The 26,460-nt window shown below is 38.9% G+C and overlaps 1 pseudogene; it reads left to right on the forward strand.

Moving 5' to 3' along the window:
* The first annotated feature begins 19,934 nt into the window (after nucleotides 1-19,934).
* Nucleotides 19,935-20,785, forward strand: LOC114223894 (proteasome subunit alpha type-6 pseudogene; annotated as a pseudogene).
* The last annotated feature ends 5,675 nt before the right edge of the window (nucleotides 20,786-26,460 follow it).

Consider the following 26,460-nt stretch of genomic DNA (forward strand, 5'->3'; position numbering starts at 1 on the left):
TTCCCTGCTCAGCAGAGAGCCTGCTTCTCCCTCTCCCTCTACCTGCCGCTCTGCCTACTTGTGCTATCTCTCTGTCAAATAAATAAATAAAATCTTTAAAAAAAAAACTGATGATATTGTAGGGCCTGTAAATGAAATAATTACAAAATGTTGAGAGAAATGGTAGTTCTGAAACAGAGTGGAAGGTTGAGAAAAAATGAAGGCTATTTTTCTAGAAAACTTCTCTGAAGAAAGGCGGTAGGGCCATATATTGGTTTGCTAGGGCTGCCACAACAAAGTACCACAGACTGGGTGGCTCAAACAATAGAAACTTATTTCCTCACAGTTCTGAAAATCCAAAATCAAGGTGTTGTCATGGTTAGTTTCCTCTGCAGGCTCTCTTTTTGACTTATAATGGCCATCTTCATGTTCACATAGCATTCTCCCTCTACCTGTATCTCAGCCTGAATTTCCTCTTCTTATAAGGACACCACTCATATTGGATTAGGGCCCACTCACTATGACCTCATGTTGGCTTAACTACCTCTGCTATGACCCTATTTCTAAATAAAGTCATATGCTAAATTACTGGTGGGGGAGTTGACTTCAACATAGGAATTTTGGGGGGTGGGGACACAATCAACCCATAACAGGTCCAGTAAACTCAAAACAAGCCTTGAGAAGGATGTGCTACTTGGCCAATGCTAATATCCCTGAGTTCAAAGGAAGTGTCCATTGGCTTATTTGGTTCCTTGTGAGAGCTCTCTATCTGGGTTACAGAGGGCCATCTTGTGTGTCCTTACATGGTGAAGAGAGAAGACATCTCTTCTCATAAGAGTAATAATCTGGGTGCCTGGGTGGCTCAGTTGGTTAAGTGTCTGCCTTCAGCTCAGGTCATGGTCCCAGGGTCCTGGGATCAAGCCCCAAGTCGAGCTCCCTGCTCAGTGGGGAGCCTGCTTCTCCCTCTCCCTCTGCCTGCTCCTCCCCCTGCTTGTGCTCTCTCTCTCTCTCTTTCTCTCTCTCTGTGTCAAATAAGTAAATAAAATCTTAAAACAAATAAGGGTAATAATCTCTGCCCTCATGATCTCATTACCTCCCAAAGGCCCCCATCTTCACATACCATCATATGATGGGTTAGGGCTTCAACATATGAATTTGGGGAGGATACAATTCAGTTCACAGCATCAACCATTCTATACAATACTCAATATGTTGAGTAAGTTTTTTCACATCCTTATTTCTTGACATTGATTAGATACCAAGTATTCAAGAATAATGCCTCTGTTTTTCCCTCCAAATTTTCTCTTCTCTTCATTTTTAATCTTTCTTTCCTTTGCTTTTAATATGGAACATTTGTAATACTCTTTCGCTGTACATCAGTTTAAGAAAACAATAATGACTAGCATGTATTAAGTGAGCAAGTAAGGTGTGCCAAGCACTATGCCATATCTCATTTAATTCTACGAGGTAATTATAATGATGATCTCTATTTAGTAGAAACTGGGGACCAGAAAGGTTAATAAACTTGCCTAAGGTCACATAGCTAGTGGCTACTTATGGTAGATATCATGATTGGCTCTTTCAATTCCCATTCCATATTCTATTTGTAAAAATTGAAGTGCTAAAACCCACATTTTCCAGATCATTTTGCAGCTAATGTTTTGGAAGCAAATTGAGTTCTGCCAGTCAGATGTGTCCCTCCTCCTTCTGGTAGGTAGAAGTGAAACAAAAGCCACCTTTCTACTCCTGGTCAGACTAACCCGAGAGTTGTGGCAACTAGACTCCAAGTTTGGGTCTAGTCACCCAAGTTTCATGAGTACAACAGCCAGTTGGGGTGGGGGCAGCAGCAGTTTCCTAAATTCTGGTTTAGAGCTATGCTGGCCCAGCAATGGCCCTCTGGCTTCTGTTCTTCCATCCCTTACAAAAAAATTTTTAACTGAAGTTTCTACTGAGATAATTGTAGAATTCACATGTATTTGTAAGAAATAGTACAGTGATATCCCATGTACCCTTTACCCAATTTCTCCCTTGGTCACATCCTCAGAAATTACAGTGCTGTATTACAAGCAGGATATTGACATTTATACAATTCACTGATCTTATTCAGATTTCCCCCTTTTCACTTCTACTCATTTGTGTGTGTGTGTGTGTGTGTTAGTGTGTGTGTGTTTATACAATGCCTTTTATCATACATGAGGGTTCATTCATCTACCACCAAAGTAAAAATACTGAGTAGTTCTGACATGGATGCCTCATGTTACCCTTTTACACAGCACCCCTAACCCCTGAAAACTACTCTGTCCTCCACTTCCAAAATTTTGTCATTTCAAGAAACATTATAAGTGGAATCATACATCTTGTAATCATTAGGGATTGGCTTTTTTCACTCAGTTTAAGTCTCCTGGAGGTGCATCCAAGCTGTGTGGATCAATAGTTGGTTCGGTGTTTTATTATTTCATGGCGTGGAGTATTATTTCATGGTGTGGATGTACCATAGCTTGTTTAGCCATTTACCTATTGAAGGATATCTGGGCTATTTCCAGTGTGGGGCTGCTACATATAAAGCTGCTGTGAACATTCATGTACAGGTTTCTGTGTGAATATAGTTTCCATTTTGCCTAAGAGTGCAATTGCTGGGCTGTATGATAATTGCATGTTTACTTTTTCTATAAGGTGTCAAACTGTTTTTTTGCAAAGAGTTTGTAAACAGAATTTCTTGCACTAAATCTTTTTCTGCTCAGAATGTCTATGGTGGTTTCCATGTCCCACTCCACACCCTGGCTGACACAGCAGTAAAGACAAGACACTAACTCCAGGCTCAGGGCTTTTAACCATAACTGAAAGGCCAATGAAATGGTTACTTGTGTGTGTGAGTATGATTGAGAGGAAGCATTGTATTAGGGAAAACACATACAAGGGGGAAGTAGACACCATTTCCTTTTTACTTTACCTCCGCTTCAGGATTTATACCAGTTTTCCAGTTCAGGAAATAAGCAGGATAGAAGAAGCGACTTTGTGACCAACTCTATTGAAGATGGGATAACTTAGATCCCTGTTTTTTACTACGTTTCTCTTGGAATAATACTAAATTGGGTGAGTCTCCTTTCTTAGAATTCATGGCAAAAGCAGCAGAGTTTTAGAAACAGAATTGGAAGGTGACAAGGTAACTCTGAAACTTGTAAGGACTTCCTGAAATCTGTCACCTCAGCTTTGGGCTATCCCCATTCTACTAATGAGATCACACCATGGCAAGTTTTTAGACTATGTTCTTAGGAAAGAGAAAGTGTTCAAAATAATTGAAGATGTGTATTTCTCATATCCTCATTCATGAAATTTTCTGTCGGACAGTTCTCTGTCTTCAGGCAAATGAGCATTAGAAGTATGAGTTCTGGGCCCCATATATACCTCTATCTCTAGTAGAGCATGTGTGCTTAAAGTCATGCTGCCTCTCCATCTTCTGATTTTTAATTTCCAATTTTTTTAGCTGGACTAATAGTTTTCAACCTAGAAGAGCTATTTTATTGAGAAAGTTTTCCACTCTGGTAATCTGAGTTTCCTAATTCACAAAACCTCAGGGATCAGAGCATTGGGATCATTGCTGTGCTGTCTAATTAGAATCTCCACTTGATGCCTACAACATTGTTTTTCCATTAGAGGCATCAAACCCCAGGGAGGAAAGTACGTGAAGCTTTAAGTCTTCTTTGGCTCCTATTTTCAGCATTCTCCTTTCTGGATTTGAGAATGCAAACATGTTCACTCCTCTCTTTGTGATATTTCCTAAAGACTTGCTCAATACAAAGTGAATCTCAAAACACTAAAGATGAAATAATACATTATTCTTTAAATTAGATCAGTTAATAAAACACCTTTGCTGGCCTATGGAAAATTTCCAGTTCCTGGCTACGAATCTGATCCTTATGTCAAAATTACTTCAAGGTTAAGACATAGGTCTGATTTTTAATTCTAAACATTCTAATTCTAGAGAAACTTTACCGTTTTGTACTAACATGTTTAACATATTCAAGATGCTGTTATAAATATCAAACTCCTTCAGGCAGAGGCCACTTCAACTAGTAATGACTTCTCATCTTCCTTCTACTACCTGTATGCCTAGTAAAGTTCCTGGCTATATGCCTAATATATATAGGTAACAGAGGAATGCTAGGATTATAAAGGCAAGCACCACAAATCCTGTGCATTAGAGAATTTGCTATACCTCCTTAGAGAAATGGCAAAGAGAATTTTGATCCTAATGAATTTTTTAAATGGCCCTCTCTTTCCCACCAAGAGAGAAATTCCTTCAACCTCTGGGAGGCAAGCCTTAAGGATACCTCACTCTAGGATAGAAGGAGAGTTGAAGAATATCTGCACTCTATCCCACACTGTGTCCTAATAATTATTGAGAAGACTCATTTTGATGTTATCGTAGATGAAACCATTAAATAATCCTCAGATACAGCTCAGGGGTAATTTGTCCCAAGTTCTTAAGCTCCCCAAAGGTCAGCTGCGCCTCACTGAAGATCAGTAAGCACTGGTGGGGATGGAGTATTCAGCTGCCAGCAAGCGGTGAGATAGTAGAGGCAAAATCAGGGTCAGCCGAGCTCCTGGCATGATGATGACAGTGACAGCAGATTATCATCATGGCAGATACTATGGCTTGACTTCAAACACAAGAGGTATTCAACAAGTGTTCAGGGAAAGGAGCACCAGGGGGTGCATGTTGACTAATCTGAACTTATCAAAATCCCATTCTCCTTGTTAGTTAAGGACTGACACAGACAAGTGATAAAACTCCATCCAACGAGATGTGACGGGTGAAATTGTTCTGCTGTTGAGTCCCCCTCCCTCCACCATCCATGGGAGATATCCTCAGGTTGGTATTGATGGTATTCTGCCTTTCCTGGAAGAGTGGAAGAGACCCAACCAAATCCTGCCTGATTACTCTGTGTAACAAACTGCTCATGGTTCTATGGGTCAGTAATTTGAGCAGGGTTCTTCTGGGCAGTCCTTCTGCTTTTCATGACATCATCTGGGATTACTCTCTAGTGTTCAGATGATGGCTGGCTAGTATGGGCTAAAGAGTCCAAAAGTCTTCACCAACAGTCTGGTGCCTTAGCAGGGAAGGTTGGAAGGCTGAGCTCAGCTGAGAGTTCAGATGGTCATCCCTCTCTCTCCATCTGGTCTCTCTATGTAATCTCTATACATGGTCCTTCCAGCATGGTAAACAACCCTCACAGTGGGTCAGGACTACCAAGTGTAAGGGCTCTAAAGACCTAGGAAGAAACCTCAAGACTCATTATGATAGCCTTAAAGTCTCAGAACATCACTTCCATCACATTCTATTGGCCAAAGCAAAAAACTGAGTAAGACCAGCCCAGAGTCAAGAGGAGGGAGTTAGATTCCACCTTTGATATGAGGAGCAGCATGAATGTGGAAAGAGGAATTCATGGTGGACCTCTTTGGAGACTGTCTACCTCAGGTCATCCCTGAGCCATTCAATTCACATCCCTTCCTCATGCAAAATATACTCACCCTGTATGTTAGTTTTCTAATGCTGTGTAGCAAATTACCACAAATGTAGCAGCTGAAAACACACATTTACCATCTCACAGATTCTGTGCATAGGAGTCTGGGGACAGCTTGACTGGGGTCCTCTGCTCCCCTTTAGCAGAGTCCAGTGTTCTCATCTGGAGAACAGGGGAAGAATCTGCTTCCAAATGTATTGTGTGGGTAGCAGAATTCACTTACTTGTGGATGAATGACTGACAACCCTGGCATTTTGCTGGCTGTCAGCCCTAGAGATGTCCTACAGTTCCTTGCTTTGTGGGCTTCCTCAGTGTGGACTCCTCACTTCATTAAGCCAGCAAGAAGAAATCTCTCACTCCAATATGCCAAGATGGAGTCTTATTTAAATATAATCTAAACAAGGTAGTGACATCTCATCACCTTTGCCATAGTCTGTTGATTAGAAGCAAGTCACAGATCCCATCCTCACTCAAGGGGAGGAAATCCCATGAAGACATAAATATCAGGGGATAGAAATTATTGACCCTAGGGGCTGTTCACAACCCTTCTTCTTTGGAGGTCTCCAAATTTGGTGGCTTAAACAAAAATAAAAGTTATTATACTGCTTATATTTCTATGTATTGACTGGGCTCAGATAGAAAGTTTTTACTTAAGATCACTTTTCTTGTTGTAGTCAAATGGGACCTGGGGCTGGAATCATCTGAAGGCCTAACTGGTCTAGAAGTCCAAGATGCTTCTTCGATCACGTTTCATGCCTGCATTGGGGTAACTAGCATGCTAGAGCCTGGCTGGGCATTTCTGTCTCTCCATGCAGCCTCTCTATGTGGCTAGCTTGAGCTTCCTCTGAGTGTGGGAGTCTCAGAATAGTCAGACTTATTGCATGGTAGCTGGCTTCACAAAAATCAACATTTCAAAAGTCCCAGTTAGAAGTTTCAAGGCTTTGTATGACCTAGGCTCATGCAGGAGTCATGCAGTGTGACTTTCGTCACATTTTATTGATGAAAAGCAAGTTATAAGAGTTATAAGGCCAGTCCAGATTCAAGGCATAGGGACTACACCAGAGCATGAATACTCCAGAGTCATGGCTCAGTGGGGGAGCCATTTGTGGAGATTAACTATTAAAACCTAAAATATGGCAACCTGGAAAATCAGCATAATTATGTCATAGTGTTTCAAAAACTTTATTTCACAGGCATATTACCTAGATCCGTATCCAGATTCCAGATGTAATTTTGACTAAGCAAATACTGTTATGTTGGTGCATTATCCACTAGTTATTTAATAACCAGGCATCAAACACACCTAGTCACCCTGAAACTGTATAACTATGGCAAGCCATGCACATGCATCACCCATTATCTCGGATAGCTTGACAGGGCCTTACACAAGACTAAGAAGTCAGGACTTACCACAAAAAGGTCTGCTGAGAACTTCTGGAAAGGGTTTTCCTCCCTGAAAGAAATAGGCAAGGAAAAACTCATCTTTCTGTTTCTTGGTGTTGTTATGTGAAGGTCTCATGCCTGGAGTTGCAGTAACCATCTTGTGATGATGAGAGGAAGTCAAAAATTGTAGAGAAGTAGGTGCCTGTGTGGCTCAGTCAGTTAAGCATCCAACTCTTGATTTCAGCTCAGGTCATGATCTCAGGTTTGTAAGATTGAGCCCTGTGTCAGGCTCCAAGCTCAGTGCGAAGTCTGCTTGTCCCTCTCCCTCTGTTCTCTCTTTCTCTCAAATAAATGAATGAATAAATAAATAAATAAATAAACAAACAAATAAATAAATAAAATCTTTTAAAAAATTGTAGAGAAGCAACTGAAAACTGCTGAGCAGCTATAGTAACCAATCCTGAAACTTCTTACCTCCAAATTTATTATGTGAGATAGTAAGTTCCTTATTTTGTAAACTGTTTTAACTGAGTGTTCTGTTACTTACAACTTAATATATTCTCATTGATACATATCTCCAGACCACCAAGCTGTGGAAAGAAAAGGAACGTGGCACAGAGGGACTTTAATGGCCACTAGGAACATATAATCATCTGGCATACTGCCAAGGAAAGTTGAGGCCTTTGGGACTCACTGGCTGGGAATCACCCCCTTAACTATTCTTTCTGAGGCCAGGTGTCCTGAGACAACGAGTTTGTTGTTTTGTTTCCTTAGAGATTGTTTTAAACCCTTTCTAATCCTTAAATATTCTCCCCCTTTTCTAAGGCTGGTTTCATGTTGGAAAACCAAGATTATATTTTATGGAATTTATCCATAATTATAAAAAATCCTGGTGTTGCCTCCATCTCTTCCACAGATTATTACTAAACCCAGAATTAAAGTCAAATGACCTTTTGTGGGGCAGTATATCTCCTAGTGCCTTAACCAAGTACCACAAACTTAGTGACTTAATACAAATTTATTTTCTCATAGTTCTAGAGGCTAGAAGTCTGAACCTAAGATGTCATCAGGGCCATGCTCACTCTGAAGGCTCTAGAAGAGGATCTTTCCTTGTTTCTCCCTAGCTTCTGGTAGTCACTAGCAGTCCTTGGGGGTCCTTGGCTTGAAGATGCCTTACCCCAGTATCTGCCTCCATGATCACATGATGTTCTTCCCATGTGTGTCTGTGTCCAAATTTCTTTTTTTTTTATAAGGACACCAGTTATATCAGATTTAAGGCCCATTCTATTCCAGTTCGACCTCCTCTTAACTAGATTATATCTGCAAAGACCCTATTCCAAATAAGGTCACATGCACTTTTTGGGGGGCTACAATTCAATCCACAAAAGGCACTGGTGATGAGTGTATTAAAGGACTCATGTGATACTGAATATCATCCTTAATTGGAAGATTCTAATGAACTCTTGGCAGCAAAAAAGGTAAGAGCTTAAGAGCAGATTTGGACAGGCTGAATTTAAATAGAGAGGTGACTGGATGGTAAGGAAGGAGAACGTAGAAGAGCCTGGATAAAGTTAACTCTAGAAATAGAATTCTCTTGGGTAGCCAGAAAAATTATGTGGGAGCAAATAAAGTCTTTCATTTATCCAGCACTTACAACTTGGAAGCCATGGCTAAAACACTACATGTATTGTTTCATTATTTCTCACAACTCTAAAAAGTAAGAAGTATCTCCATTTTCTAGAAAAGGAAGTTGGAACATAAGGAAGTTAAATAAATTGCTTAAAGTTTACTTAGTAAATAAGTGGCAGGGCCAGGAATAAAATTCAGTTTTGTTTGACAGCCAAGTCCATGCTCTTTCCATTCACAAAAGTCATCCTGCATTAAGTCAACAAATACTTACTGCATGCCTACCATATGCCATATACTGGACCAGAGAGTACATGTCAACAGATGCTGCCAAACTGCCTTCAATGAAAGTAATCATAGTTTACATTTCCACTCACAGAGCATAAAGTACCTGATTCTCCAGCTCATTTCCCAAATGGAATATTCAATCTGGAATTCTTCAAAATTTGATAGTATAAGTGGTACCTTATTTTAATTGGCATGTTATTGAGTATTAGTGAAGTTGAACATCTCTTCAAATGATTGTTTTACCATTTTTATTCATTTTTCTCTAAATTGCTTTGTCACACATTTTGTCTTTTGTCCATCCATTTTCTTCTTTTTTATTTTTTCTTTTGTTTTTCTTCCTCTTTTTTTTTTTTAAGAAAGAGAGAGGGCGAGAGAGAGCATGCAAGGGGTGAGGAAAGGCAGAGGGAGAGGGGGAGGGAGAATCTTAAGCAGGCTCCGCACCCAGCTCACGGAGCCCTATGCGGGAGGTCAATCTCACAACCCTGAGACCATGACCTGAGCTGAAATCAAGAGTCTGACGCTTAACTGACTAAGCCATCCAGGTGCCCCTTGTCCATCCATTTTCTGTTGGGTTTATGTTCTTACAGATTTATGAAAGATTTTGATGTATGATAGATTTTAACACTCTGTTATTTTACATGTTACAAATATATTACTTTCATGACATTGCTTTTCATTTCCCTTTGTTTTCAGTGAGTTATTTACAAAATTATTCTTCACAGTAAGATTATGGAACTGTTCCCCTATTTTTTTCTGTGTTTATACTGTTATGTAAAATGTAATAAAATACATTTTTTCTCAAATAGCCTACTATCTCAAAGCCATCTATTGATTATTCTATTTTTCCTTTATTATATCTTAAATTACAATTTATATATGAATCTTATACTAGAATCTCATTTGTTTCATTGATTTAATTATCAATTACTTTGTCAATGCCAAACTCTTTTAATATAATAGCTTTATATTTGACATAATATTTTTCTCTTTATGAGTCCTTATTTACAAAATTTATTTCTTATTCCTACACATTTTCTCTTCTGAAAAATATCAGAATTATCTTGTCAAATTCTTTCCACTGAGACTTCTGGGGGGAATAACATTAAATTTATAGATTAATATAAAATATTTATATCTTTACAAAATTTTTTCCCACCCTTTAATTTAGGACTTTAAATTTAAAGTTTTATGGTTTTTGTCACATAGTTCAGATACTTCTCTTGTTAGATTTATACCAAGATTTTATACTTTTATATTGGGAGTGGGAGTTTATTTTTCCCTATATTTCCTAATTGGATACTGCTAGAAAATAGAAAACCAACACACAATTTCTATATCTTGATTTTTGTTTTTCTTCATACTTTAAGGTTTTGCCACAATCTGCATAGTCATACATTTATATGAAAATAAGAAAAACAAATGCAGGGCGCCTGGGTGGCTCAGTTGGTTAAGTGACTGCCTTCAGCTCAGGTTATGATCCTAGAGTCCTGGGATCGAGTCCCTCATCAGGCTCCCAGCTCAGTGGGGAGCCTGTTTCTCCCTCTGACCCTCTCCCCTCTCATGCTGTTTCTCTCTCTCTCTCTCTAATAAATAAATAAATAAAATCTTAAAAAAAAAAAAAGAAGAGCAAATGCAAATGTCAAGGGATCATGAAAGGGAAGAAGTCCAAGTTATCTGGACTGAGCTCTAATAGCGCCATTAGGCCTTGAATGCTAATGTAGACAAACATCTACCATATTAAAGCAGTTTTATGATTAAGAGCTTTGGTAAAGCAGGCATGCCAGCCATGTAATGAAGCCTGTAAGGTACATATATCTGCAATGTTCTCACTCTTATAAGAAGTTGACTATATGTAGGTAGAACAAAGAGACAGATTCCCCACTAGTGATTAAGGAACCAGTGTGCTTTAGGGAGGTATGAAGGTGGTGGAAGAGCTTGAATCTTGGGATTCTAGAAATCCTTATGTAAATGATTGGAGTCCAGGGGCGCATGGGTGGCTCAGATGATTAAGCATCTGCCTTTGGCTCAGGTCATGATCTCCAGGTCCTGGGATCAAGCCCTGCGTCAGACTCTTAGCTCAGTGAGGAGTCCGTTTCTCCCTCTCTCTCTGCCTCTACCCCTGCTTGTGCTTGCTCTCTTTCTCTCTCCTCTCTCTCAAATGAATAAATAAAATCTTAAAATAAAATAATAAATAAATAAATAAATAAATAAATAAATACAGTCCAAATGAAAAGGTTAGAGCCCCCACTCATGCATGGGATCTATGCACAAGAGAACATGAAGTATAGAGTCTTTATCTGCTAATAGGCCTACCCTTCACACCTGTCTGAACATGGTTAGAGCTTGGATAAGACTATCCTGAGAAAGTCCAGGAAGAAAACTGTCCCTACTGAACTGAAACTGGGATTGATGGAAACTATGAGTTGGTCAAGATATTTCTGTGCCAAACACTTACTCACTGTGTGCCAAACTAATGGTGAATAAAACCACACCCGAGGAGGCTTGGTAAAGACTCTGGAGGTAGGACCATTTATCTAGCTCATGAATCTTCAAGCCAACTTCTCTCCCCCAAGGCAGTATAAGAGTAGGGCCTTTAGGAGGATGACAAAAGTCCTGTACTTTCTCTTTTTTAATACCCCGTGTGTTGTTAAAGGTAACTTTAGCTAGGCCTAGTAACCAGAGGGAAAAGAATCTCAAGATGGTGAAGGAAGCAGGCAGACATGGAAGGGGTACAGAGGTGGGAGGTGGATTGAGGTGAGTGGAAGATGGAGGTGGGAGGAAGGAAATCATGTCCCCAAAATGGAAAAAAAGCAATCCATCTCATAACTCAGTGAAATATATTGTATCTTTTTCTGGAGGAAATATAAGATGCACATACAGTCACCATTTTGGACCTATTTCTTCCAAGTCTTAGGAGATACTGGGTTCTTTTTTTGCAGACTTAAGATGTTACCATAATTGGGATAAGAGTGCTGACTTAGCAAGGGCTACATACAGAAGGATCTTGTGTCTGCCCCAAGAATAAGACATTGATTTGCTTTAGGATTGTAGATCATGTTTCATTTAAGACATCAGAAGTAAGATACTTGAAATAAGAGGGGACACAAAGGCAGTCACTACCCTTACCTCTGAGGGAAGTGCCCCAGGTGAATGAGGTGTCATATGGGAAAAAGCAGAGATATCCACTACTGGTCCTGGCACTGGCTCATCATTGGCAAGGAGGAACACTTCTAAGTGTGAGAGTTGGTGAAGCTATTCAAATATGTCCTCACCCTGCCTCCTCATCAGTTCTCTCCCAAGTTCAAAGAAAAAGGGGGCAATAAGAATTCAAAGAACAATACCAATCCAAGGGATCCAAATAAAAAAAAAATACCTCATAGGGGAGCCTGGGTGGCTCAGTTGGTTAAACAACTGCCTTCAGCTCAAGTCAGGATCTCAGGGTCCTGGGTTTGAGCCCCACATGGGGCTCCCTGCTCATGGAGGGTCTGCTTCTCCCTCTCCTCTGCCCCCTCCCCTGCTCATGCTCTCTCTCTCTCAAATAAATAAATAAAATCTTTTTTTAAGGCAGCAGAAGAGATGATTTATTGTAAACATGTTACATTCAGCCACAAATGAAAACAGAATTATTCCTGAAAGTCACAGGTCCAGGGCAAAGGACCAAAAGGGACTGTTTTGGTATGAACAAAGTGGGTGTCTCAAAGGTGGCTGCTGTGATCAGATGGCAATGGATGTTCTAGATCCATTGAATCAAGCTCTAGAAAGTAGGCATGCAGTCCAACAATTGGTACCAACATCCTTGGCCTCTGGCTTTCCTTATTTCTGCTCCTGTGGCTCCATGGGTGCACAAGCTATCTGTTTACTTGGACCTCTGCCACATCTTTCTTCTTTTACGCTTCAGCCTGTGCATTTGCTTCTTCCTCAACTGCGCTGTCATGGCACAGAGCTTTCCAAGAAGATGGCACTAAGGCCAAGAGAGCCAAATAAATAAAATCTTAAAAAAAAAGGATACCTCACAAATCTAAAAAATAATAATAAATAAATAAAAATAACAAGTTTAAAAAAGGAGCCTCATACTGAAGCTAGAATAGTGCATTCACAAGAACAGCAGTGACCACAGTGAGATTAGCAATAGCAACATCAATTACAGCAACAATAATGACAAAAAGTCATTATTGGTAACCTCTATCAGAAATGACAGATCCAGCAAGCAGAAAATCAGTAAGGACATAGTTGACCTCACCAGCACCATCAATTAACTGCATATAATTGACATCTATAGACTACTTTATCCAACAACAGCAGAATGCACATTCTTTTCCAGGTCACTTGAAACATTCACCAATATAGACTATATTGTGTGTCATAAAATACACCTTAACAAATGTGAAAGAGTAGAAATCATACAATACCTGCTCTCAGACCACAATAGAATTAAACAAGAGATCAGTAACAGAAAAATAACTGGAAAATCCCAAAACATGTAGAGATTAAACAACACACTTCTAAATAACAAGTGAGTCACAGACGAAATCTCAAAGGAAATTTTTAAATATTTTAAACTAAATGAAAATGAAAGCACAATTTATCAAAATTTGTAAGATGAGGCAAAAGCAGTGCTTAGAAGGAAATGTATAGCATTGAATGCATATATTAGGAAAGAAGAGATCTAAAAATCAAAAATCTAAATTTCTTCCTTAGGAAACTAGAAAAAGAATAAGAAATTAAATCCAAAGTAAGCAGAAGAAAAAGTAATAAGAATTAGAGAAGAAATAAATGAAATTGAAACAGGAAATCAGTAGAGAAAATCAATGAAACCAAAAGTTGGTTCTTTGAAAAGGTGAATAAAATTGATAAGCCTGTAGCCAGGTTAACTAAGAGAAGAAAAAGAAAGGACACAAAGTACTAATATCGGAAATGAAAGAAAGAACATCACTACAGATTCCATGGTTATTAAAAGCATAATAAAGGAGTACTATATACAACTCTATTTCAACAGATTTGATAACCTAGATGAAATGGATCGATTCCTTGTAAGTCAAAATCTGTCAAAAGTTACACAATAAAAGATAGATATTTTGGATAGCTTCATATCTATTAAAGAAATTGAATCAATAATTAATAATCTTCCCAAACAGATAGCACCAAGCTCAGATGGGTTCATTGGTGAATTCTACCAAACATTTAAGGAAGAAATTATACTGATTCTCTACAATCTCTTTCAGAGGACAGAAGCAGAAGGAATACTTCCTAACTCATTCTATGAGGCCAACATTATTCTAACAATAGTATGAAAAGAATTATATGCCACAATCAAGTATGATTTATCTTAGGTATGCAAGGCTGACTCAACACTTGAAAATCAATTAACATAATCCATCACCTCAGCAGGCTAAAAAAGAAAAATCACATGATTATATCAATAGGTACAGAAAAAGCATTTGCAATAAAGTAAGCTAATGCAATAGGAGAAGGAAAAGAAATAAAATGTATACAGATTGGGAAAGAAGACATAAAACTGTCCTCATTCATAGATGACATGATTATGTAGAAAATCCAAAAAAAAATTTGACAAAAAGCAAAAAAACAAAAGCAAAAACAAAAAAGCAATTATAGAAAGATTACAGAACACAAAACTAATATGCAAAATGTAGGAAATAGAAATATCTTTCCTAAATACCATCTATGAATGAGTGGAATTTGAAGTTAAAACATGATACCTTTTACATTAGCACCCCCTAAAATAAAATACTTAGGTACAAATCTATCCAAATGTATATAAGAACTATACAGGAAAACTATATAACTCTGATGAAAGAAGTCAAGGAAGAACTAAATAAATGAGATATATCCCATAATAATGGAATAGAAGACTCAATATTGCCAACATGTCTGTTCTCCCTAACTTGGTCCATAGATTCAATGCAATACCAATCAAAATCCCAGCAAGTTGCATTGTTGATATTGACAAATCAATCCTAAAGTTTATATGGAGAAGTAAAATACACCAAATTGCCAACACAATATTGAAAAAGAAAAACAAAGTTGGAAGACTAACACTACCTAACTTCAAGACATACTATAAATCTATAGTAATCAAGACAGTGTGGTATTGGCAAAAGAAGAATCAGATCAATGGAACAGAATAGAAAGCCCAGAAATCAATGACATTAATAGAGTCAACTCATCTTTCACAAAGAAGAAAAGACAAGACAACTTGTCTTTTCAACAAATAGTGCTGGAATAGTCACATGCAAAAAAAAAAAAAAAGTCTAAATCTAAACACAGTCCTTATACCTTTCCCCCAAATTAACTCAAAATGGATCATAGACCCCTAAATCTAAAATACAAAACTATAAACCTCCTAGATGATAGAGAAAACCTAGATAGCCCTGGGCATGGTGATGACTTTTTACATACAATACTAAAGGCACAATCCACGAAAGAAATAATTGATAAGCTGGACTTCATTAATATTAAAAAAAAAAACTTCTGCTCTGTGAAAGATAATGTCAAGAGAATGAGAACACAAGCCACAGACTGGTAGAAAATATTTACAAAAGACATATCTGATTGAGGACTGTTTTCCAAAATATACAAAGAATGCTTTAGACTTCAGCAATAAGGAAACAAACAACCCACTTAAAGAATAAGCCAAAGATCTTAACAGAAAGGTCACCAAAAAGGACATACAAATCACAATAAACATATGAAAATATGTTCCACATTATAGGTCACTAGGGAAATGCAAATTAAAACAGTGAGATGCCACTACACATCTGTTAGAATAGCCCAAATTCAGAACACTGACAACACCAAATGCTGATGAGGATGTGGAGCAACAGGAGCTCTCATTCACTGCTGATGGGAATGCAAAATAGTACAACCACTTTGGAAGACCGTTTGGCAGTTTCTTACAAAACTATATGTACTCCTACTGTATAATCCACAAGTCACACTCCTTGCTGTTTACCCAAATGAGTCGAAAACTTATGTCCACACAAAAACTGTACATGGATGTTTACAGCAACTTTATTCACAACTTCCAAAGCTTAGAAGTGACTGAGATGTCCCGTGGTAGGTGAATGGGTAAATAAACTGTGGTATATACAGAAAATATAATCTTGTATGATTCCAACCATATGACATTCTGGGAAAAGCAAAACTATGGTGATAATAAAAAGATCAGCGTTGCCAGGGGTTGTAAAGAGATGGGTGAATAGACAGAACACAGATTTTTGGGACAGTGAAACCACTCTATATGATACTGTAATGGTGGATACATGTCATTATACATTTGTCTAACCCCATAGAATATACAACACCAAGAGTGAACCCTAATGTAAATTATGGACTTGGGGTGATTATGATATGTCAATGTAGGTTCTCATCGATTATGACAACTATACCACTCTGGTGGGGGATATTAGTAATGTGGTAAGCCATGCATGTGAGGGCAGGAAGTATATGGGAAATCTCTGTACTTTTCTCTCAATTTTGCTGTGAACCTAAAAAATTGTCTTTAACAAAAAGCCTATACTGATACAAATAGCAGCAGAGACAGCAACTGCCCCTCAAGGTCTCAAAGTGGCAGAAGAACATCTCTGACCATGGTAAGAAAAATATAGAGAATGACAAAAACAATGCATGAATCACCCAGAACCCTCTCAGAGCAAGGAGAGTGACAAGGAAGGCTTGGGATCTCCTTGCTGCTATTGGATGGGAGCCAAGGGGAACAAGAGTCACACTGATGTTATTATTGTCTCGTTGTTATTGTTAACCCCAAGTGTTAACTACCATCCATCCCTGGCTGTGTGGCCTCAGAAAGTAAAAGCTACATGCAGGGAGCACTTGTCATTTAGGAAAAAGATTTCAGTGGATTAACAGATGTAGAAGTTATTGACTGTGAGTGCATAGTTGTTGGGGTTGGTGAATGAGTACATGGGAATTTATTAAAACGATTCTGTCTGCTTTTGTAGATGGTGAAATTCTCCGCACTACATAGTTAAAAACAACAACAACAATAAACAACTCTTCTGACATGGTGAGAACTTTTATGTTGGAGTGGCCCATCTCTGCCTTCTGATCTTCCAGGCTTTGCTACTGACAGAGCACTCAAACAAGGATAACAACTGACTGAAAGTCCAATGCAGTGCATCACATTTGTATTGGTGCACAGCACAACCCCTTTTCAGGTAACTGTTAGAGAACTTGGCTCACTTCTGAAACCTAGTGGTTTCCTACTACCTTCCTCCTTATTTGGAGACACCTGGCCTAAAATGGAGACCTGTCCGACTTAATGCAGCCAGGGATTGGCGACAAAGCTGGAACCAAGAAGTGATGGTGGAGCCCTCTGCTGCCCTGAGAAGTTGTATTTATCACCTTCTTTGCCAGGTGAACTCATCATATGGGAGCTGGAAACAGGCAAGACCCTGAAGAGCCCAAGCATGGAGTGAAAGAAGTAAGAAGCCTCGTTCCTGCTTTTCGGCACAATAACCCAGCAACTCATCACCAATCATGATCAGATTTATCACACTTCCTCCCTTGGCATGGACTGAAGAAAAAGGTAGAGGTATAAGTCAAAAGTTTCCTTCAAATATTTCCCCAAGGAAGAAAAAGGAAGAAGACAGAGGGTTGGACTAAATCTCTGTTCATCCCTTGGACAGAGGCAGAAACGTGGGACAATTAGTTTGCCTAAGAAGAAATACTACCAGAAAAAAACATGGTCCTAGTAGTAAGCAGCTTAACAGAGCAAAATGTGTTTTATGAGGATGCAGAAAATCTGAGATTGCAACCCTGCCTGGTTATATAATCTGAGGAAATTTCCTGGTCCTCAATTGCTTTACAATTAAATAAAGAGTTCCCTTCTCCTTCCACTCCTTCCTCTTTATTTTGCAAGCACATAGAGACTAAGACACAGGCCTTTCCCTCAAGGAGCTAAAGTCTTAGGGGGCTGGGGAAAAATCACTGCTTTTCGTCTGTTCTAAAATCTGAAATCTGTGATTATTAAGAAATATGACCTACCTCCTGATAAAGCCAGCTTTCCCTTTCAGTTATAATGAGTGTTGGGGAGGAAGAATTTCCTGGCCCCTTCAAGGTCCTTCTAGTCTAAATAAGAACCAAACTGACATGAGAAAGGTGAATCAGAGAAAATCAAATGTAATTTCATACATAGAGGGAATCCACACTTGGAAATTCCATAGACAGTCTGGCAAAATGAGGTATATCCATTATCCTGAATTAAGGAGAAGGGGGTTGGGGTCTGGGACTTCCAAGGCAAGAAATGCAAGTCACAGGGAAATGTAAAAGAGTAAATGTTTGATAAACAAATGTTTGCAGGGCCACTCAGAAACAATAGGACATAGGGTTCAAACAGGCCATGCTAGGTTCCTCCCTGTCTACCATATGTAGTACATAGTATAATCTAGTTATCTCTGGTGATAGCTCTCTTCCTAGAGCTGGTCCTCTATCTAAATTCTTTTTAGGCAGTTGTGGAGGACATAAAAAGCTTTTCCTGAATCTGCTGGGTTTTGATGGTTTTTTTAATTCAAAATAATCTTTATGTCAAAGTGGTCCCTACATTAGCATGAATTTAAATCGACCAAGGCATAAATTGTACCAAACATTACTACTATTTGTTGATAATTATATATCTTCCAAGTCAGTGCTCAATCCTGTATTTAAACAACAGAATTTCAAATAAACAATATTATTGAATGAATAACAGTAGCTAGTAATAAATCTGATCTAAAATATGAAAAATGGATACTTTAATAATGTCTTTATTTTATGTTTCTGGTTAAATGTGTCAATTTTGTGATTAATAATAAATACAAATTTGGTCATTGACCAAAATATATTTCTCATATGTATTTGGTCTTGGTTCCATGGTTTCCTGGCACAGAGCTCCCAAAACCATTGGAATTTTTTGAGCAACAAGAGCAATGGGAGTACCTATTGAAATCCACTTCAGAGCCATAAAAATGAAACGGGTGCCATATTATTCATAACCACAGCAGGGCTTATATTAATGAGGTGACTTTGGAAATCACCTATGGATGAAGGCTGGGCCAGCAGAACCAACTTGAATAGAGGTTGGAACTTTCAGTCCCACCCCTTGATTTCCAGGGAGAGGAGCAGGGCTGGAGATTAAATCAGTCACCAATGGTGAATCAATTGTGCCTGTGTAATGAAGCTTCCATAAAAACCCAAAAGGACAAATTTGGAGATCTTCCAGTTTGGTGAATACATGGAAATTCAGAGAGAGTGATGCACTTGAAGAGAGCATGAAAGGTCCCCATACCTTGCCCTACGCATCTCTTCCATCAGGCTGTTCCTGAGTTATACCTTTTTATAACAAACCAGTAATCTAATAAATAAAATGTTTTCCTGAGTTCTGTGAGCTGCTCTAGCAAATTGATCAAACCCAAGGTGGGGATCGCAGGAACCCTCAATCTAAAGCAGGTTGGTCAAAAGCATAAGTGACAACTTGGACTGGTGACTGGTATCTGAAGTCCTTAGAGAGTGTGCCCAAGTTGCTTGGTGGTGTGGGAAAAACCCTCCACGTCCACACTTTGGAATTGGTGACCAGAACCTTTTGTTGGTGTCAGAGAAATGGGATTTGCTAGAACAGCCCTGGTTCACAGAAACATGTGGTTTGTTGAGAGAAAAGATAAAATGTGGTGGGATGAGGAACCTTTGATCCCTGGATGGTTACCCTATGGTATGAACACCCATGGTATAAAAACTGCTGCTATTGCTTACTAATCCAGTAAGTAAATAGGTTTCCTGAGTTCTGTGAGCCATTCTAGCAAACTAATCAAACCCAAGGAAGGTTTGGTAACCTCCAATCTGTAGTCAGTCAATCAGAAGCAGGGCTTACATTTGGCATCTGAAGTGGAGGGCAGTCTTGTGGACTAAGCCCTTAGACTGTGGAATCTGATGCTATCTCTGGATTATTAGTGTCAGAATTGAGTTGAATTGCAGGACCACCAGTTGGTGTCAGAGAGTTGCTCCATAAAGGTGTGGGAAACCCCCCAACATCCCCATGCCCACCTCACACACATTGAAATTGGGTCCAGACCTTTTAAAGTCTCCTCTAAGAGAGACAGTGCTTGAAGCAGTGGGTGTGCCAACATGTTCCGTGGTTCCAGCGCTGGTTTTGACCACCACATTACCATTTTTTCACCCGAGGGCCGGCTCTACCAAGTAGAATATGATTTTAAGGCTATTAACCAGGGTGGCCTTACATTGGTAGCTGTCAGAGGGAAAGACTGTGCAGTAATTGTCACACAGAAGAAAGTACCTGACAAATTATTGGATTCTAGCACAGTGACTCACTTATTCAAGATAACTGAAAACATTGGCTGTGTGATGACAGGAATGACAGCTGACAGCAGATCCCAGGTACAGAGGGCATGCTATGAGGCAGCTAACTGGAAATACAAGTATGGCTATGAGATTCCTGTGGACATGCTGTGCAAAAGAATTGCTGATATTTCTCAGGTCTACACACAGAATGCTGAAATGAGGCCTCTTGGTTGTTGTATGATTTTAATTGGTATCGATGAAGAACAAGGCCCTCAGGTGTACAAGTGTGATCCTGCAGGTTACTACTGTGGGTTTAAAGCCACTGCAGCAGGAGTTAAACAAACGGAGTCAACCAGCTTCCTTGAAAAAAAAGTGAAGAAGAAATTTGATTGGACATTTGAACAGAGAGTGGAAACTGCAATTACATGCCTATCTACTGTTCTATCAATTGATTTCAAACCTTCAGAAATAGAAGTTGGAGTAGTTACAGTTGAAAATCCTAAATTCAGGATTCTTTCAGAAGCAGAGATTGATGCTCACCTTGTTGCTCTAGCCAAGAGAGACTAAACATTGTAGTTAGTTTACCAAATCCATGACGCCACTTGCCTGTGTGTTTGGTAGCAACAGACCAACATTATGGAGGCCCCTGGATTGAAAAAGGAACCTCTCCCAATCCTGCCCTGCTGCCGAAGTGGTTAGGACTCTGTATAAATAAAAACAGTGCTTTTGGAAATAAATAAATAAATAAATAAATAAACAAACATCTAAGAATGGTTATTACAACTTGTAAAAAGCTGCTGCCTGTCTTTTTAAAAATCCTTGCAAAAAAAATTCACATAAAGGGCTAATTCATGGGTGTAAAGGGCAAAGAGAATAAGTAAAAGGAAAATGTTATAAAACATTTACTCTCACTAGCATACATTCCACTCTGTTATGCAGGGAATTCCTTGTATGCAAAGTTCATATGAACTTTGGAATCCAGCATAAACCTTTGATAGTGTTCAGAAAAAAAGAGGGGGGAAAAAAACATGAAATAACGAAATGGAGAGAATCAAAGTGAATGGAAACTCTTGGTCAGTTAAAAAATTTCACACCTCCCTGTCTTTTTCTGACTCTTGATTCAAAGCTCTAAGGCATGTAAACACTAGAAATTAGTGTTTCCTGCAAAAGCCTTCTTGGATTATACTAAATCAAAACAGGGTTCTTAATGAACTAAGAAACTGTTGAGAAAGTAGAGCACCTCTGAAGTTACCAGCTCTTCAAAAGCAGGACTGCACATTCTACTTTTTTGAACACACCCAAAATACACTGAACGGATATTCAATAAATGCTTACTGAATTGAATCTTGATGACAAACAGACAATGCTGTTCTTCTATTCTATTTTATGGGGGTAGCTTAAAAATTAATCCAATTATATTATGACATTCCAGGTCAAGAATGTTCTCCTTCCTTCTTTCTCACTCTATTTGTGGAAGCCTAAGCTTACTGTTTTCAGTATTCCACTCTGCACAAAATACAGAGACTAGCAACCAGAACTACCATAAAAAATTAAAAGCAAAAACAAGTGCTCCTATTAAAAGTTTTAAAAACTCCTTTTGTCAAGAGGAAAGGCTTTTTTAGTGTTCTCTTCAAGTCCAATAAAGGGCTTTGAGAAAAATGTTGAGCTGTTTTCTTTTTGCTGAAGTCCAAGACCTAACTTTAAACTTTGATTAAACATCTTATTTATTCAATATTCACTCAGAAAATATTTATAAGTGCATATAGCATACCAGGCACTGTGATAACTAGTGTTAATGCTGGCTTAGCTGCTGGAGTGAGCTACTAAAGGAAGTAACATAATATGAATCATTGCAGATATTTGATAAGAAGTGATATGCTCTCTATCTTGGAAGATTAACAGGAAAACAGGAAATGGAGCTAGGTAAAACTCAAGGTGCCCCCATCTCTCTCTCTCTCTTTCTCTCTCTCTCTTTTTTTTTTTTTTTTTTTTTTTGAGGTAGGGGAAAGGCAGAGGGAGAGGGACAGAGAGAATCTTAAGAGGCTCCATGCCCAATGCAGATCCCCACCTGGGGCTCGATCTCACGACCCTGAGATCGAAATCAAGACTCGGATGCTTAATGGACTGAGCTAACCAGGCGCCCAGGTTCTGATTTATAAGCTATTAAAAGATAATAAAATTTGATAGTGCCAAATAAAGCTACGGGCACCATTTTGTTATCTAACCTTCCAATAATGTAAATAAGTGAAATAAAACCAAGCATTTAGTGAAGAATAACATAATTTGGTTTAGTGAATCAGCAATTAGCTGTAACTCCACATCATAATGAACTTAATGGTGAAACTTTTCTACCACTTAAAAACGTGTGATGTAGATTAAGTGCAATCCATTGTAGAGCAACTATGACAGTCTGATTGAGAGGCATAGCTAGACGCTAGACGTTTCTTTAAGGATCTCTAGATGTTTAGATTCTTTCAGAGACCCCATGTAGATCACCAGAGTGGATGTAAAGGACCATTCTCAGGAATGGCTTTAGGAATTATACTAGGTAGGTATAAATATTCTTTATCCTTTCTGCCATTCTGAATTGGAATGGCACAATTAAGAGCTAAAAACAAACAAAAATGACATCCAAAAGTAAAACAAGGAATTAAACCAAACAAGGCAAGTTGGGAATGAGAGTGGAGAGAAAATTTGAAAATAGACAGTGATATGTCTTATTTCCCATAATAAGGAAACAGACTGTGTTATTGACATTTTTGGGAGAGACAATTTATCATTGCGTTGTACTGTCCATGCATTTTAAGACACAAAGCACATCTGGCTTCCCGATCCCTGGTTGCTGTGACACCAATACCCTGTTTGGGTTAGGATTTTTTTGTAAGCAGATATTGACACAGGATTTGAATGTAAGTATTATTTGGGAGGTGCAGGAAATACTAGTAGGGGAATGAGAAAATGATATAAACAATGGAGGACAACCAGAAAGGGTGTGTTATTAAGCTAGCTACTGCTGTGGATGACTGAGCATCATCATGTAAGATAACTTGGAAGTAGTATAGAATGCACTTTGTAGTATCTCCCCAGGAAAGGGAGCAGAGGTATTTATACTCCAACTTCTGTCAGTCTTGTTTGAAATCTACTGCTATGTTTGGGGTGTGTAGAATATTTCTTCAAAATATTAAAAAATAGATGGACTTGGAAGGGCCGGGGCATACTGAAGTGTTAAGTCCCAAAGGATATATGGGCAGAGAACCAACATAATCTGCTACAACCCATTGATTTCTAAATGTCTTTCTGGAGGTCAGTACCAAACCTAGCCTAGTCTTGTCCCGACAAGGTAACTGCCTCAGGCTATCAAGTGTCACTGAAGAATTTTAGCCTATGAAGCAATAATTATTAGATTTGCCTTGTTACTAGAATACTCATTTGGTTATAGAAGAAATTCGTGATTAAAGCCAAAATGCCAGTTAAGATAATGTTGCTGTGGTGAGAGGAGTTAGAAAACAAGCTAAATAAATAAATAAATAAAACATGTTAGATAACAATAAGAAAAACAGAAAAATAGAGAAAGTGGTCGAGGGCTGTGATTCTAAATTGTATGGTTAGAGAAGATCTCATTGTGAAGGTGACATTTCAACAGAAATCTTAAGCAAGTGAGGGAGTAAGTCATGAGAATATCTGGTGGGGAAGTGCTCAAGGCAGAGGGAAAGCAAAGGCAAAAGCTCTGAGCTGAGCACATGCTTGGATTCCTAGAGAACAGAAAAGAAACCAGAGAGATTGGAGCACTGTGAGCTGGTGAGGGGAAGGGGAGCATGAATATTACTGTGGTGGGCAGTCTCCAAGGTGGCCTCAAAAATCCCCAACTCCTGGGGTTCCCTTTTTTGTGTGATTGTTCCCTTTGAGAGTGGCTACACTTACTAACTTGCTTCTACCAAATAGGAAATGGTACAAGTGATGGGATGTGACTTCTGAGACTGCAGCTTCCATCTTGTACATTATGTGTGTGTGTGTGTGTGTGTGTGTGTGTGTGTGTGTATCTTGAATCATTTGTACTCTAGGAAACCAACTTCCATGCTAGGAGTTGTCCCTATGGAGAGGACCACATGGCATGACTGGGAGCTGAGGCCGTTAGTCCAGCATCTTGTAAGGAACTGTAACCTGTCAATAATTACATGAGTGGCCTTGGAAGTGGATCCTTTAGCCCTAGTAGAGGTTTGAGATGATTCTTAAATCACCAGGTCATGTTGGAATGATAGACAGGAATGAGGATGCGTGACCTGGGGGTTTAGTGAATGACAGCAATAATGAGAGCAAGTGTATGGTAGAATCTGCTGACATGAGATCCAAAGCTATGAGAGCTTAGTGAGGTGGGAAGAAGAATGGCCACAAGGGGCAAAGAGGAAGAGAGAGGACATCCATCCCGCCTAAAGGCCCATGGTACAAAGGCGTGGCAGAGAAAACAGGAACCACCTGTGAGAGCCACAGGGGAAGCAGTGCCCACAGGTCAAAGCTAACTTTCAGGAAGGCCAGGTAGATGGAAGGTATGGGGGATTTTACTGAGGACTTACTGTGTCTTCCAAACCAGAGTTTCTCAAACTTTCATGTGCAACTATATCATCTGGGGTCTTATTAAAATGCAGCTTTCAATTCAATAAGCCTTGAACAGACTCAGAGATTCTCTATTTCTAGCAAGGTCTCAGGTGACACTGCCACTGCTGGTCTGTGGACCACACTTTGAGTACAGAGGTTCTGGGGCTAATCTGTTCTGTCCAATAGGGTAGTCACTAACCATATACGGCTATTGAGCACTTGAGATGTGCTGTAAGAGTAAAATAAACATAAAATTTTGAGGACTTAGTATTAAAAAAAGAATATAACACATCTCAAGAATTTCTATGTTGATTACATAGTAAAATGATGAAATTATGGATATATCAAATTAAATATACATATATATTTTTTAAATTTATTTTTTGACAGAGATAGAGACAGTGAGAAAGGGAACACAGGAGGGGGAATGGGAGAGGGAGAAGCAGGTTCCCCACTGAGCAGAGTGGGGAGCCCGATGTGGGGCTTAATCCCAGGACCCCGGGATCATAACCTGAGCCGAAGGCAGACACTTAATGACTAAGCCACCCAGGTGCCCCTCAAATCTAAATATATTAAAAGTAATTTTACCTGTTTCTTTTTACTTTTTTAATGTGGAGACTGGAAAATTTGAAGTTACTTATATGACTCCAATATCTTTCTCTTGCATAGTACTGCTCTAGAAAGAACATGGGAAAAGTTGGAGGAGCTGGAAGGAAGGAGAATCACAGTCAGATGAAAGGATGTGTAGGGAAGGATGGAGACCAGATTCCAAGGGAGTTCTGGGCCTGGTGACATTAGACTTGATCTCAAGGCTCATGGTAGAGTGAAGCCTGTAAAGCTGGGGGCAGAGACAAAAGGTAATGCCTAGGAACATGTACACATTTTAATACCAAAATAACTAGAAATAGTTACACATTTCAACACCAAATACTTAGATATTTCAATACCAAAATAACTAGAATTTAAGAATAGCCACGGTTTGCAGAATTTGCTTGGAGCTTACCATGTACCTTAGGTCTCATGGAGAGAGCACTTTCTCAATTAGAAGTAGTATGATTGACTGAGAAGGTCAACTGAAGGAGTCAAAAAGCTCTCAAAAGTGTTAACCACAAAATGTCACTTTGAAGAAGGGTACAAGCAACTTTTGTGAAAAAATAATTAATAATAATAATACCAAATGAAACTCTTCACAGAAATATCATTGGCCAGTAGTATTAGAGACAGTTATAGCTAAGAAACTGATCAAAATGTGTGAAAACATACCAAGATATATACCAAGATATTTTGCTTATATTATTTTTATGCACAGATAATTCACACAAATGAAAATACATTCTTCTTCTTCTCCTTTTCCTCCGCCTCCTCCTCCTCCTCCTCCTTCTTCTTCTTCTCCTTTCAAGCTCTTGGTTGCAAATTCTCTGCTTTGTTTCATATGTCAACTTCAGGGTCTCCCAAATTTGGCAGTTATTTCCCAATAATCTGACCAAATCTTTTCCCAACATTTAGGACCTCATGGTTCCTGCCTGGATCTTGTCTTTGCCTCCTACGTTGGTATTTGCCTCGACTGCCCTCAGTTATGGTAAAGCTCCAGACTGGTGCTCCAGAGAGCCTTACCCTGGCCCTTCCTTCCTTCCTAAAAATGGGCAAAAAAAAAAAAAAAATAGAATGTGCCCCCCAAAAGATGAGTTAAGTTTAAAATAAACAGAGCTACACATGACTACTAAGAGAAGCTGTGATTTACCCAATTTTTAATGTTGGT

Source organism: Eumetopias jubatus, unplaced genomic scaffold (assembly GCF_037043125.1).
Source record: "Eumetopias jubatus isolate StellerSeaLion01/CBP00866 unplaced genomic scaffold, mEumJub1_p1.0 scaffold_6, whole genome shotgun sequence".
Classification (NCBI taxonomy): Eukaryota; Metazoa; Chordata; class Mammalia; order Carnivora; family Otariidae; genus Eumetopias; species Eumetopias jubatus.